At 41.7% G+C, this 14,241-nt stretch overlaps 1 pseudogene; it reads right to left on the reverse strand.

Annotated features, from left to right (window-relative positions):
* Window positions 1-12,290: 12,290 nt before the first annotated feature.
* On the reverse strand, window positions 12,291-12,959 carry LOC124963661 (transmembrane emp24 domain-containing protein 4-like; annotated as a pseudogene).
* Between the last annotated feature and the right edge of the window lie 1,282 nt (window positions 12,960-14,241).

A 14,241-nucleotide genomic window follows, 5' to 3' on the forward strand; every position in this document is an offset into this window, starting at 1 on the left:
CTTCAGAAATATCTGGGATATTCTTGGTCCTTTGTTCTTCCATATGCATTTTAGCATCAAATAACAAAATTAAATGAGAGCGATTTCTGCTTCTCAGAATATTGAGAGCTTAATCAAATGGTCATGTACAGAGTCAACCATGATGAATAGGCAATTGGTAAGTAGTTGCAAAATAAACCAGCAGTGTCACCTTGGTAAAGGTGATCTTTGAGATGCCTGGTTCATGTTGGTGATGAGGTATGACACTCCTTTTCTTCCCAGACCACTACCAAGGTGTCGTGAGAAAGTGGGTGAGAAAAGAGATATGAGAACTCTTTTCAAACTGCAAGTTTTATGGTAACTTTCAAGAATTCCATAGGGATTATGGATCAGTGACTGAAGATTACAAAGCCCTGGATGGATGGTGATTGACACTGAGGGTCTCACCAAAGACTGCAAACTCAAGCAATTTTATGGTCCCATTCCCTTTCAGAAGTATTCTCTAGTTTCATGGACACTGTGAAGGTCTTTAGATGCATGTGTTTCTTATCCTGAGGACACACATATGCTTAGCTCACTGTAATGGTGTGCCAGGAGTTGTTTCCTGGGCCCTGAACTGAGGACAAAAATTTTGATACCAGAAAATCAGATATTGTGATACAACTAGCTGACTTTGCTCCCCAAATTCCAGCTGCCCCTAAGATGCTCCCCAGCTTGCTCACCCATCCCTGGGTGCCCCCTCACCCAGATAATCTTTTCCTGTTGAGCAGCAGTCAAGTTTTGCTCCTGGTCTGCAAATTCATTTGAAGATACCAAGGTGCCCTCATCTGCTGCAGTGTCCCAGCCAGTCCTTGATAATGAGTTGGGTTCCAGAGGAAGAAGTTTAGGTTCTTAGTTTGCAAGACCTGAATTCAAGATCTGGCTCTTCCCTTCTGGGCTCAGTGACTAGGAACACATGATTTCTACCCCCTGCAACTTCCCTAATGGAAAATGGAGACAATGCTACTTAACCTTCTGCTGGGATGACTACCAAGCACCCAGCACTGGCCTGGTATGCAGTTGTTGGTTGTTTTGGCCACAACCACTCAGTCAATGGTGATTGAATAACTAAGACAGGGCAAAGTGTGGGGGCTGTGTGGGCGGCGGAACTAAGAAATGGCTAGTTGTCAGGGTAGTGTGAACGTGTGTGTAAGGAAATTCACAAGGGAAAGGCAAGCTGGAAGGGAAACGAGGATCAAATTTTAGGAGATTTGAATGTCAGAGGCACACATTTGGATTGCATTCTGGTGGTGTTTGACTCAGCATTAACTCCCTTTACTAGAACATTCCCGCTCGCCTCCTAGCTAAGACCACAGGTAGTCGGTGGATGATATCTGCAACCAGGTTCAAGGATCTCAGAAATTGTCTGCAGAAATTCCTTCCATTCCTGGCTCTTCTAGCTACTACTGGGGTTTTACCAATTTCTGCCTTGCTGCTTCATTTTTATAGTATCCTCAAAATGGGCACCCCATTGTATTTTCCACTTGGTTTTTCATTTTCATTACTCTTAAATCACTCTCAGTTCTTACAAGCAAAACCTATGGATATACTGTGCTTTTCCCAACCCACTCTATCTCCTGGAACCTGCTTTCCAGCACTGGAGTCTCCTTCCTCCCTGGGAGGAGGGGTGGGGCATTGGTATTGGTGTGCCAATGAGCAACTCTCCAATAGGTCAATGATTCTGTAGACCAGGGTAATCAGCCTGGTTAATCAGAGTAGTGAAGTGATCATCCAACCACCTCAGAAGAAACAAACCAGCCACATTGGTTGGTGTGAAAAGTGAGGAGGTGGATATGGGGAACGTTCATTTGTGTGTTGCACGCAGCATGTGTGGACGGAAACACTCTACCAATGGAGCTTGCTGGGAGAGGAAGGTCTCCTCTTAACTGGATGTGCTGGTTACTAGAATCTTAACTGCTCCTGTCCAGGGCCTCCTGGTCCAGGTGTCTTAACATGTGGAAATAGAGATGAATCCCTTTTGGTGGAAGCTTTTGCAATTTGGGGAAATCTTCCTTAGGAAAAATAATATAGAATCACAAATTTAATAAACAGTTTAAAAATTATGTATTATGAATGACAAAAGAAATTACAGCAAGTTACCAATCTTTAAAAAATCTTAAGAGCATCATATCTTAAAATAAAAAAAAAACAATATTTTAATTAACTAATTGCCCTGTGGGCTTCATAATGCCCTTTTCTTATACTAATTTGTTGTATTCTATTTGATTGATACTTTATATTACCATGATTTTGTAGTATTTTCTATAGAAAGAATAGAAAAATTTCCTATGACATCATTGATCAGTCTTGGGATTTTATTATTACTGGCTCAGAAAAGTTTCTTTCAAGTTCAAATCTCAGTTAGAAATCATGTAAATTTTTAAGATTTTCGTCAAATTTGGGGAAACCCCTACAGTTTCCCTTTTATATAAACTATTATGGATATATTCGTTATTGAGGTTACTGTTCCAGAATTGTGCCCTCTAAACAGGGGCATTCTGATGAATTTTATCTCACGGAATTTCTATCAAAAAGAAGTGTATTGCATGTCTATAATCGTGTGTGTTGCATTATCTAGAATATTCTTGGCAGGAAATTTTACACTAGGCATCAGCGAGAACCCGTTTATACTTTACACATATGCTAATTGGGAGACGTTCCCACAGACTAGCTTCTGGCTCCACTTCAGCTGTTTCTACTCTGTTACCCACATGCTTCTGGTGTTGGACCAATGGGTACACATCATGGTATAACCCCTGGCATTTTGATTTCACACCACAGGTGAGTTAGTGCGGTGGCTGAAAGGAAGCACACCTGCACCAGAAGCCTTGGGCTGTGGTTTGAATGCATCCCCCGCAAAAGGGACTTGGGAAACTTAATCCCCAGTGAGACACTGTTGGCAAGTTGGGCCCGATAGGAGGTGTTCAGGTCCTAAACATGAGTGGATTAATACCGATAATAAAGGGGCTGGAGGTGACACGTTTATCCCTGCTCTCTCTTGTTCTTCCTTTGCCTTTCCATTAAGAGATTCTTGCCGAAAAGTTGGTCCCTGCCCCCAGTGGCAATCCAATAACAAGGACACAGCTTTGAGAAAAAGGAAAAAGAAGTTTTATTGCTTTGCTAGCAAAGGAGAAACACAGGGGGCTCCTGTCCCAGAGGATGTGATCCTTCCCATCCCCAGAAACAGGGGGCTTTTAAACAGGCAATTCGAAAGCCTGGACATGTTCTCTGAGTTGTAATTCGCTTGTTAATTTGGGAGACGGTCATTTCTGAGATCTCTGGTACCATCCCCAAAGTCTGGATTACTTGTCTCTGGAGGGTGTGGACCCAGGGACAGATAACTCTGCCTAGGATGAGGAAGAAAGGTAATCCTGTTTCCCCTGAGATCAGGCAGGAGAGAGATTAGGGTGGAAGAGGGAGAGAGGAAGAGAAAGAAACAGTCCTTTAAAAACTAACTGGCGGTGGCAGAGCAGTAAGGGCTACTTTCGGAGCACAAAGTGGACACTGTTACACTACCACATCACGGGCACTTGGTGGATCTTTCCGGATGATCCATTTGCTCCTGTAAGGATTCCTCTGGCTTCCATTTGTGGGTGGCTTGAAATTCCTTCTCTGCCTGTTCCACGCGGACTTGTCCCAGGCCCCTGAGCTGGGAGGATGCTGCTTAGTCACCTCTCCTCTTTGTAGCTTTTCACGAATAGCTCTGGCCAGAGCCACGTCCATCCTGTTGCTGAGAAAGCTCTGCCTTCTCTGCTGTGTCTGGAACCAGTTTCTGTTTTCGTTTTAATCAGCAGAGAATGGCTTTTCCTTCTGCTTTCTCTGCCATTTCTTTGTAACTGTGTTTCTCTGGTGTCTACCTGGCTTCTCTGCCCTGCTCGTGTTTGGATGACGGGGATCATTTTGCCACGTGACATCTGATGTCTGGCTCAGTCACTTTCAGATTGCTGTCCGAACTGAAACACGCCCTTCGATGGGCAAAACCCTAGCGGTCAGGTGAAACCCTGCAGCTGTCACCTTGGAATGTGTCCTTTCTTGCCATCCCCACACTACCTGGCCGTGTCCTCAGCACAAGCACCCAGGCTTCTCCATATCGGAGTCATGGTAGCAATAATGCAAAGAGGAAGAAACCTAACTCTTCCTTTTATTCTTATTTTCAAACGAGGCTCTTGCAAATCAAAAGTGAAGTCCCTTTGGTTATTTTAAACAAATTTGAAAAGGTGACAGGAGAAACTGACCCCTAGATGAAGGTCACTGGGTAGGAGGGCGGAGAGAGTACCAGGAAGGACAAGGCACTGGCTGAGCGTGGGTGTAGTGCAGAGGGTCAGGGGGCAGGGCCACAGGTTGTCCTGCAGGAGTCGATGGGAAACTAGACCTGTGACCCCAAGAAAAGGGCGTGAACTTTTTCCCAACTTTTGTTTAAGTTGTGGAACATAACACGTGTAGAGAAACAGAATTTATTAGTGTATAGCAAAATGAATACGTTTAGAATGTGCACGTGCGCACCTGTGACCCAGGACCTCGGCCTCACCTCCTGCCTCCTGCTAGTGGCCAGCAGGGAGGACCCCACAGTAGCTTCCGCTCCTGTTTCTTCATAGTTTCACTCCTGCGTGTATGTCTCTAACGATGCGGTTAAGTTTTGCTGGTTTTGAACATCGTACGTGTGGCGTCAAACTACATATCCCCGTGAGGTCTTGGCTCGCTCACTCTGCTTTTGGACGTGTGGGGCTGTTGCGTTTGGCGTGGTGTCCCTCACTGTCACTGACGTAGTGTGTCGTATGAATGGACGACTCCTTATTTACCCCTTCTGTCATCCGAGGGCCTTTTTATCACTCCCAGTTTATTTTTATCGCAATGCAGCTGTGTGCACCCTTACTCGGAGTCCTGTGAACATGTTCAAGACGTTTTGAAAGAGCGTCTGTCCAGGATGGAAACTGCCAGCCCATCCATGGTGTCTGTCTTCAGCTGTCACTGGCAATGCCGACCGCTTTCCAGCACGGTCCTCTCTGCTTGCATTCCCTCCAGCAGCGTGCGAGGGCTCTTGGCACCGCGTGTTCCTACTGATCCTGGTCATCGCTAGACCCAGAACTCATTTGTCCTATTCCATGGAAGCAATAGCTCATTAGAGTCACATTTTGAATGATGAATGAAATTAAAAATCTCTTTCCACATTTGGCTTTCCTTACACAAAATACCTGCTATGTTCTTTTGCATATTTTCCTACTGGGTTGTCTATCTCTTTCTTATTGATGTGTTAGAATTTTTCTTTTATAATAATTTGAATAAAAGCCCTTTGTTGGTCATGTATGTTATCTGTTTTCTCTCATTGTTTCACTTATGTTTCCACATTTTTTTTTTCCTTCCAGTTCTTGGAACCACTGAGTTCTAACCTCAGCCTTTTTCAATTCTTAAAAATCTGTGAGTGTTGCCAAGGTACTAAGGCTGGCCTCAAATTTGTAATCCCCCTGCCTCAGCCTCTTGAGTCAATGGGGTACAGGCCTGTGCCAACACCCCCAATTGCCCCCAGTTATACATTCTTAATGAAACCAAGTGAACGGCAGTGTCTTAATATTAATACATTTATATTTATCACTTTTCTCTTGACGGATAATTCTTTTAAAATTTAATTGGGAATCTTTTCAAACCTACAAGCTATTACAGATGCTCACCTATTTAGTTTTTATAGGACCATCACCCTCTTATTTTGGACTGGGGACTGAACCCAGGGCTGCTCTACCACTGAACTGCATCCGAGTCCTTTTTATTTTTAGAGACAGAGTCTCATTAAGTTGTCCACATTGCCCTCAAGTTTCTGACCCTCCAGCCTAAGTCTCCCAAGCAGCTGGGATCACAGGTGTGCACTGTCACAACTGACTGAGTGTCACCCTCTTGATGCAGGAACTACTTGTCCTAGTGTGATGTCATTCTTTGGTCTTCTGGTTTTCATCGAAGCTTTTTGAGGTCAGGTGCCCTTTCTGTTTTTCCTCCTTTGAAGGTCATCTCTCTTTTCTTTCTGCTTCAACAACACTTGATCTACAACACTACTACAACAACTTGATCTTTGTTCACATGTGAACATTTGGAACAGAACAATAGACATTATATACCTGTCTTAAGTTCCCACCATTGTGAGCACATTTTTTTCTGGCTGCTTTTAAGACCTTCTCTTTGTCTTTGATGTTCTCTAGTTTCACTCTGATGTATTCCACTACATAGTTCTTCTATTTTCCTGCTTGGGAACTTCTAGACTTCTGGAATCTCCTGGATTGGTGTCCTTCATAGAAAATCCCTATTTCAGTCTTCTATTGGTGCATAACCAACTACCCCACTTGGTGATTTAAAACAACATTCATTTATTTCTCTCATAAATCCTCAGTTCAGATAGGTGTTTGTGGGGATAGCTCCTCTCTGCTCTGTACAGGGTCAGGCACATCACCTCTAAGATGGCTCTCTCAGGTAGTGCAAATAGATGCTGGTGTTAAGAGGTTTCCTCTGCCTATTTCCTGAAAGTAAGAAGTTTAGGGTTCTGAAGGTCTTTTCATTTTTACTGTCTCTGTCTCTTTCAGTCCAAGGTAATGAAATTCCTTTAAAAACATGAATCAATTTATAAATCACTCCATTAGACAAAAGACAATCACAAATATCACAGAGATATGAAATTCTCTACCTCGGACTATTTGAGAGTTTTTAGAAGCCCAGCTGTTTAACAGAGAAGGTCAGTAAAACACACCACCAAGACCCTTAGAAGGACTTTGGCATGTTTGAAAGGGTACTTGGACTGCCACCTTATATCTATCTGATGTCTTAACAAGGGTTTTAGTGTCGAGTCCTTGACTTCATCTTTAGATCCAGTGCTTTGGATTTGACCTTTGCCTGGAAGTTATGATTAATTGAGAATCATCTCCTAAATGGAGAGACTGGAACAAAATACATTTTTATTTTGATATACTGTAAATTCTGCTCCCCTCATTTAAAAATATTTTTAAAGGATTGGTGCTTTTTTTTTTTTTTTTTGAACCAGAGGCTCAGGAGGCTGAGGCAGGAAGATTTTGAGTTCAAAGCCAGCCTCAATATCTTAGCGAGGCCCTGAGCAACTCAGTGAGACCCTGTCTCTAAATAAAATATACAAATGGCTGGAGATGTGGTTCAGTGGTAAAGTGCCTTGGTTCAATCCCCAGTATCAAAAAAAGAAAGAAAAAAAGAAAAATTGAGTGGAAAATGCAGAGTTCCCATATACCTGCCCCCATCCACACCTACCACATAGAGACAACATCCCCCCACCAGCATCCTGCATCGCTGTGGTATGTTTGTTACAATCAATGAAACAACATACATATCCTCGTCATATTGACAGTAGGGTTCATTCTTTATGCTGTACATTCTACAGGTGTTGACAAATGTATGACCACACATACACATCATTATAGTATCACAGAGAATAATCTCGCTACTCTAAAAATCTCCTGTGCTCTACCTTCTCCTCCCTCTTTCCTCCCAAACCCTGGCAACCGCTGATACTTTTTTTTGTCTCCGTAGTGCTACCTTTTCCAGAATGTCATATAATTAGAATGTATCCCAGTATGGAGCCTTTTCAATTGGCTTCTTTCACCTAGCAATATGCATTTAAAATTCTCCCATGTCTTTTCCTGGCTTGATAGCTTATTTATTCTTTATCAGTGAATAATATTCCATTGTACCTACATACCACAGTTTATTGGTTCATTTACCCACTGAAGGACATCTTGATTACCTCCAAGTTGGGGCAATTATAAATAAAGGTGCTATAAACATCAGTGTATAAGCTTTTGAAGAAATGTTTTAATTCCCTTGACTACCTTTTTGATAAAACTCATTCATTGTTTATCTACCTCTTTTCTACTTTATTATGCACAACTTGGGGACACCAGGCAGCATCACTAGGTATACTTTCTTTTCTTTGTTTTCTTTATAACCATACCATCTTATTTACTTCTAATTATTCTTAAATTTGTATTGTATGTAAATGGACAATCTATAATTATTTATATTTTTGGAATGTAAAGTGGTGTTATGATTTATGAATTCAATGTGGAATCATTAAGCCAAACTGATGGTACAGTTTTTATTTTACATTTTACCCTAGGAGATAAAGTGGTTAAACTCTGTGTTTCTGAGAGCAAGAGTCTTCTTTCCTCCGGGGTAGAGTAGTGTCCTTCTCAGATTCCTGCAGGTCCTCACTAAAACCTCCACTGGGCCCTCTGGCTTCTTCCCACCCTCCAGTCCCAGAGCCAGAGCTGCATGTTTTAGGTTTTTGGTTGGACACTCTGGTATCAAAACCTGCTCCAGTTATCTACTGCTGTATAAAAACCACCTCAAGGCTAAGGACCTAAAATAGCATCAGTCGGGCATTTCTCCCTGCTCCCTGGTGGAGCTGGACTATGGTGGTCCTCCTCATCCTATCCTCCTGTCTCCTCGCCTTCCTTCCTTCGTCTCTGTGCCGTGTTCATTTCTTTATATTCCAACTTACCAATGTTTCCTGTTGGGTTTAATGTCCATTTAAGGAAGTGTTGCTCAGTGGTAGAGCACTTGCCTGGCAGGCATGAGGCTCTGGGTTCAATCCTCAGTATCATCAAAAAACAAAAAACAAAGTATCTTACTGAATTTAATTTCCATTTAAACCTATCTATTCAATTTTTAACTTAATTTTTAATTTCCTTTTTAAAAATTTTTCATTTCTTTCTATTTTATTAAAGAATCATTTGCAAATAGTTGAATGTGTTTATCTTAAGAGATCAGTTAGGTGAGTTTTGACAAATGTTTATGCCATCACCCCAATGAAAATATAGTATATTTCCATCTAGATGTTCATTCATCTATAAAAGCATAATAGAGTATACCCTCTTGATATAAAGTATTTTATTCCCTGTATAAAATACAGAGTAGGCCATCCTTTATTTCCTTCTCTAGTCAATGCAAACCACAATGTCCTGCCTCCTTCCCTCTCGGCTACCGTGGACCTGATTTCTCTGAGTTTTCCCTGCTCCGGAACCTTATGTAAATGGTGTCACACAGTATGGACTCTTTTGCATGTGACTTCTTTTCTCTCTAGCATAATGATTTCAGATTTATTCATGTGTTGAGAGTCTCAGTAGTTGATCTTTTTCTTTTTTTCTTTGATACTAGAGATTGAACCCAGGGGCGCTCTACCCTTGAGTCCCATCTCCAGCCACGTTCCATTATTTATTTTTTAAATTTAGAGACAGGGTCTTGAAAACCTGCCCAGGCTGCCCTCAAACTTGCCCTCTTCCTGCCTCGCCTCCTGAGTCACTGGGGTTACAGGTGTGAGCCACCACATCCGGCTGATCTTTCTCATGATATGTGTGTACCATGGTTTCTTCATTCACTTACCTGTGGATGGACATTCATGGATTTTCCCCAGTTTTCTATCATTGTGAATAAAGCTACTATGGATATTGCACATGAATGTTTTCTCTCTGGATATATGTTTTCATTCCTCTTGGGTAACTACCCCAGTGTGGAATCCATAGGTGATAGGGGAAGTTTGTGTTTAATTTTGCAAGAAAAAGTCAAACTCTTTTCCAAAGTGTTTGTTTCATTTATCCCACACTCACCAGCGATATCTGCAGTTTCGTTGTCTAGCTCCTTGCCAATGCTGGGAATTCTAAGTTTTGTTTTGTTTTCTCCTTTGCAGTGCTGGGGATCAAACCCAGGGCTTCATGTCTACTAGACAAGTGTTGTGTTCCACCACTGAACCACATCCCCTGTCCCTGTTCTATGTCTTAGACAATTTTACCTATCCCACTTAATTTGTACTAGTATTCCATTGTAGTTTTAATTTACACTTAAGATGTTGAACAATTTTTTATGTGATTTTGACCATTCATTTTTTTTTTTTTTTTTTTTTGAGAATCTATTAAATCTTTTGACCTTCCTCACCCCCCCTCTTCATCCCCAGTACCAGGGATTGAACCCAGGGGTACTTTACCACTGAACCACATCTCCAGCCCTATTTATTTATTTATTTATTTATTTATTTATTTATTTATTTAGAGACAGGGTCTCACTAAGTTACTTAGGGCCTTTCTAAGTTGCTGAGGCCAGTCTCAAACTTCTAATCCTCCTGCCTCACCCTCCTGAGTTGCTAGGATTGTAGATGTGTGCTACTGCATTCCAGTTTTTTTGTTTGTTTGTTTGTTTTGTTGTTGTTGTTTTTAGAAAAAACATACCTTACAAAACATTCTATCACTTCCCCCCATTCTATCACTTCCCACCACTATTTTTCTTTGCAGTCCTTCATAGGACATATTAAAATACATTTGTTAATTCTGTTTTCCCTACCAGAATGCAAACTGTATGCAGTAGCGACTTTGTCCCTTCGTTCAGTGCTGAAACCCTCTCACCTAGACCTCTGGCATCTAATGAGCATTGAATGACCATTAATCCTTCCTTTCTTAGTGGAATAATAGAGACTAAGCTGAAATTTTATTTTAAGTATATGTACATTTACTTCCTCAACTGATATCTAAAATATAATATTAAGATACCTGACTAGAAAAAAAAAAAGGATTTGAAAGAATCACCTGGATTCTTACAGAGTTAAGAAAAATGCTTCAGAAAATCATGCCCCTTTAGAGAGACCTTAAAAGCTATTGTCTTCAATCATTTTTTTCTAGCCTGTTGAGCTTTTAAAAAGAGAAGTTGAGACAATTTCCACACCAGGAGTTATACAATGAATGAACAGCCATTATCTGTGCATGCACGGGCTGACAATTGCAGCCTTGAATAATGACGTTCATTGAGAGAAGTTTCTGGGAGTCAGAGAGAGGCTGCCATGACAAAATATATTTATAGAATTCTCTTGTCTTGCCTTAGTACTACTTGATATCAGAATAAAGCTCTGCATTAACCCTTTGATCAGAGTTCTATCCTTTTTTTTTTTTTTTTCCTGGTATGGTTGGACAAAGTGCCACATATTCTAACCTACGGTCTCAATGTATAAATTCAGCAGTGTCTATGAATTACATGAGAAGATATTATAATTGTGTTGCTGAAGGTTTCACAGGGTACACCTCAGCTGACCCACACATAATTTCACTAACTCAGTGAGACGTTGGTATCGATCTACCCACCAGGAAATCCACCTAGTGTGTCTACCCAGTTTAGGCTTCTCTCCTTGACGGTATGTATGTTGGATTTGTTTAACTTTGTACTCAATGATTTAGTTTAGTCTACAGATTGCATTGCGTACAGATTTGCTAACAGCTTATTAAATGTATATGTGCGTTTACATATACATATGAAATATGCTAACTTTAAATAGAATAACATATATGTATAACTGTGAAATGATTTTGGTGTTAAGTACCAATCCCAAAAAAAGCAGGGCCTGGGTAAAATCCCCCACCATTTCCTGAAGCGCTGCCTGTGTATGGTTGATGGCTGCTGGAACGGCGCCCCCTGGAGTCTCCAGTGTGAACGACCGCACAATCAAGTGTAGGACTTGACGGCCCGGGGTTCATTTCCTCTCCTTCTTTGGACAGTACTTTTTCATCATTTTTTGATCAACAGCTTTCCAGTGCGAGTGCTGACAAGTCCTCTTTGGAAAGTTCGCAAATTCTCCACTTGCAAATGTTCTAGGATCAATCTTTACAGACAAGACGTGTTCCGCCCAAACACTGAAACACAACTGACTTCCCCCATTGCTTTGACAGTGGATATTCCAAGTACCCCAAGATCTATGGGACTGTAAAAGTCCATTTGGACTTTTTTTTTTTTTTAAGGAAGGAAAATATATAATTTATCAAAAAATAGTACTAATATATAGAAAAACATCTCAATCCACCGGGGCCAAGATCTGCCCCTATTTACATTCAGAGAGCCATTGAGTCAACCCAGAACTGGCTAGGGAACAGTGAGGCAAGTCCTCCTTTGTGGGGTATGTGTCACCTACTGTGTAATCAGATGAAGAAAAGACAGAAAGTCATTTGCTCATTTTGTGAGAAGACAGGAATTACTGGAGGCAAAAGAGACAAGACTTAGTCTTGGATTAGTTCCAACTCCTTATAAGCCCTAAAATAGAAATTGAAATCTTGGACCAATGTCCTGTGTCCTTGAGATTCAAGGTTAAACAAGTTACTGATCTGAATGGTTTGTTGTCATAGTACCAACATGTCACATTCTTTTTTATTTTTTCCCCCCTCAAATCCAGGTGGTTAAGGGATTGGTTGGGGAAAGTACCAAAGAACTAAAGTGAACAGGATCATAGGGAGAGGGCACTACACCAGTTTCTTGGCCTCAAAGAAGCTCTTGAGGTGACGCATCTGCCAGTGAGGATAAGAATGACGGTCTGAGCGATGAACCACCACAGGACCCTCTGGTTGGTACTCTCACTGGTCAGATGGAAGCATTCTTCGCGATACCTCCGGTAATCCTGCTCCTTCTGGATCTGTTCCACTTGATCAAGCAACTGTCGGGCACAGAGCTGCAATTCCGTCAGCTTATCCTTTGCTGCAATCTCGGGGTAGTTGTTGGCATGCTCCCCAACTTGGATGTCCAGGTGCACACGCAGTTTGCCACCAGCGAAGAGGGCCATTCTGGTGGAATTAGAATGCAGACAAATCACCAGGAGTGTGGGGGGTGAACCTGAAATGACCCTCGGAGCCATACTGTCGGGACAGTACCACCTTGCCATCGGGGTCCTTAACCTCCACGTGCAGGCCCAAGCCAGGGGTCGAGGGAAGGAAGACCTCTTTCTGCTAGTCCCACATCTGGGTTCCATAGTTGCGGATGACCATGGTCTCGTCGGGGATTTCCTCAATGAAGCAACGTTTCTCCGTCTTGCCGATGTAGACGTAGAGCCCCTGGGCACCGGCCGCACACATCACGAGCAACAGCAACGCCTGCAGACCCATATCCCGCAGCCCCATGCCCCCGACACCTGCCATCGCGCCAGGTACCCGCGAGAATGCACACGTTGAGGATTGCTCTGCACCTTCTGCGCGGTGACGTCTATCCTCCATTTCCCTGTCCCCTCTCTGTCCTCCGTCCCCATTTGGACTTTTGATCATTGCTTTTGTTGAGCTTTTATACTATCGGCTATCTGAGGTTCTCAGTGGGAGAATCTCTGGAAGGCATCCTAATTTCTAGTTGCCATTACTAGGTGTTTCCCTTATTTTACTATGGAAGCGAGACCTCTGGCTACTGGCCTATAGTTTTACAATTTAGTAGGTGAGTTATATTTACAAATGAGGTTACTACTTCCCTTATTACTCTATCCCTGGCACCAAGCATAATGTTTGCTACTAACTCAATAAATATTTTTAAAAGTGAATTAAAAATCAAATTTTGTAAGTGGGGTAGTTGATTAGGTTATAGTTTATTTGTATTGGTTTTGCAGTAGAAATAGCAGATTGAAGCATATTGAGCAAAAATGCTGGATAAGTTAGCAGATTTGAGTTAACTAAAACAACCCAATTAACAGCCTGTGAGTTTTATGTTCATAGAATCCTACAGGAAATTGGTTGAAGTTTTATATTAAAATTTTCTTTCTTTCTGACCAACAGAGCTGTTAGCTATTAGACAAGTCACCTGAATTATGGAAATTGACCTCTTTGGAAAATTATCAGAACTGAATGGGCAATAATGACTTTTGGGGTGTTTGGTGCATTATCTTAAATGATACCCGGATGAAATTTTTATTAAACACTAATAAAATAATTTTATTAACAAAGCTATTAATAAAATGGCATGAGTAATTGATTTGAGTGGTACTTTCCAGTTTAACATGTCATTATACAAAGTATCTTTTTTTTTTTTTGGTGTTGAGATTTGAACCTGGAGTTTGCATATGTGTTATTCTGTGGAGCCACACCCCCGACCTAAAGAATATCACTTGAGTCACACATGAGTCTCAAACTGTGACTTATTTTCATTCTCAAGTAAAACAGAGTCTCAAAAAGGCAGTTGACTGGTTCAGATTTACCCAGATAGCAAGGGTTCTACTGCTAAATATTCATTCCATGCACCCCATCACCCATTTTAATACCATGAATGGAAGTGGCATAAGTCCTGTGAACAGGTTGGTGGCTCACAGTTCAGATGTTGTATTGGGTGTTTGAGGCACAACCCCCATGACCGGCAGCATCCTCGGGGAGGCCCATGCAGAAGCCCGTCACTTGGTAACACTTGGTGCAAGTGAGCACAGCTGCTAAATGGACAAGGAGGTCA

The sequence above is a fragment of the Sciurus carolinensis genome, chromosome 13, assembly GCF_902686445.1.
Source record: "Sciurus carolinensis chromosome 13, mSciCar1.2, whole genome shotgun sequence".
Lineage (NCBI taxonomy): Eukaryota > Metazoa > Chordata > Mammalia > Rodentia > Sciuridae > Sciurus > Sciurus carolinensis.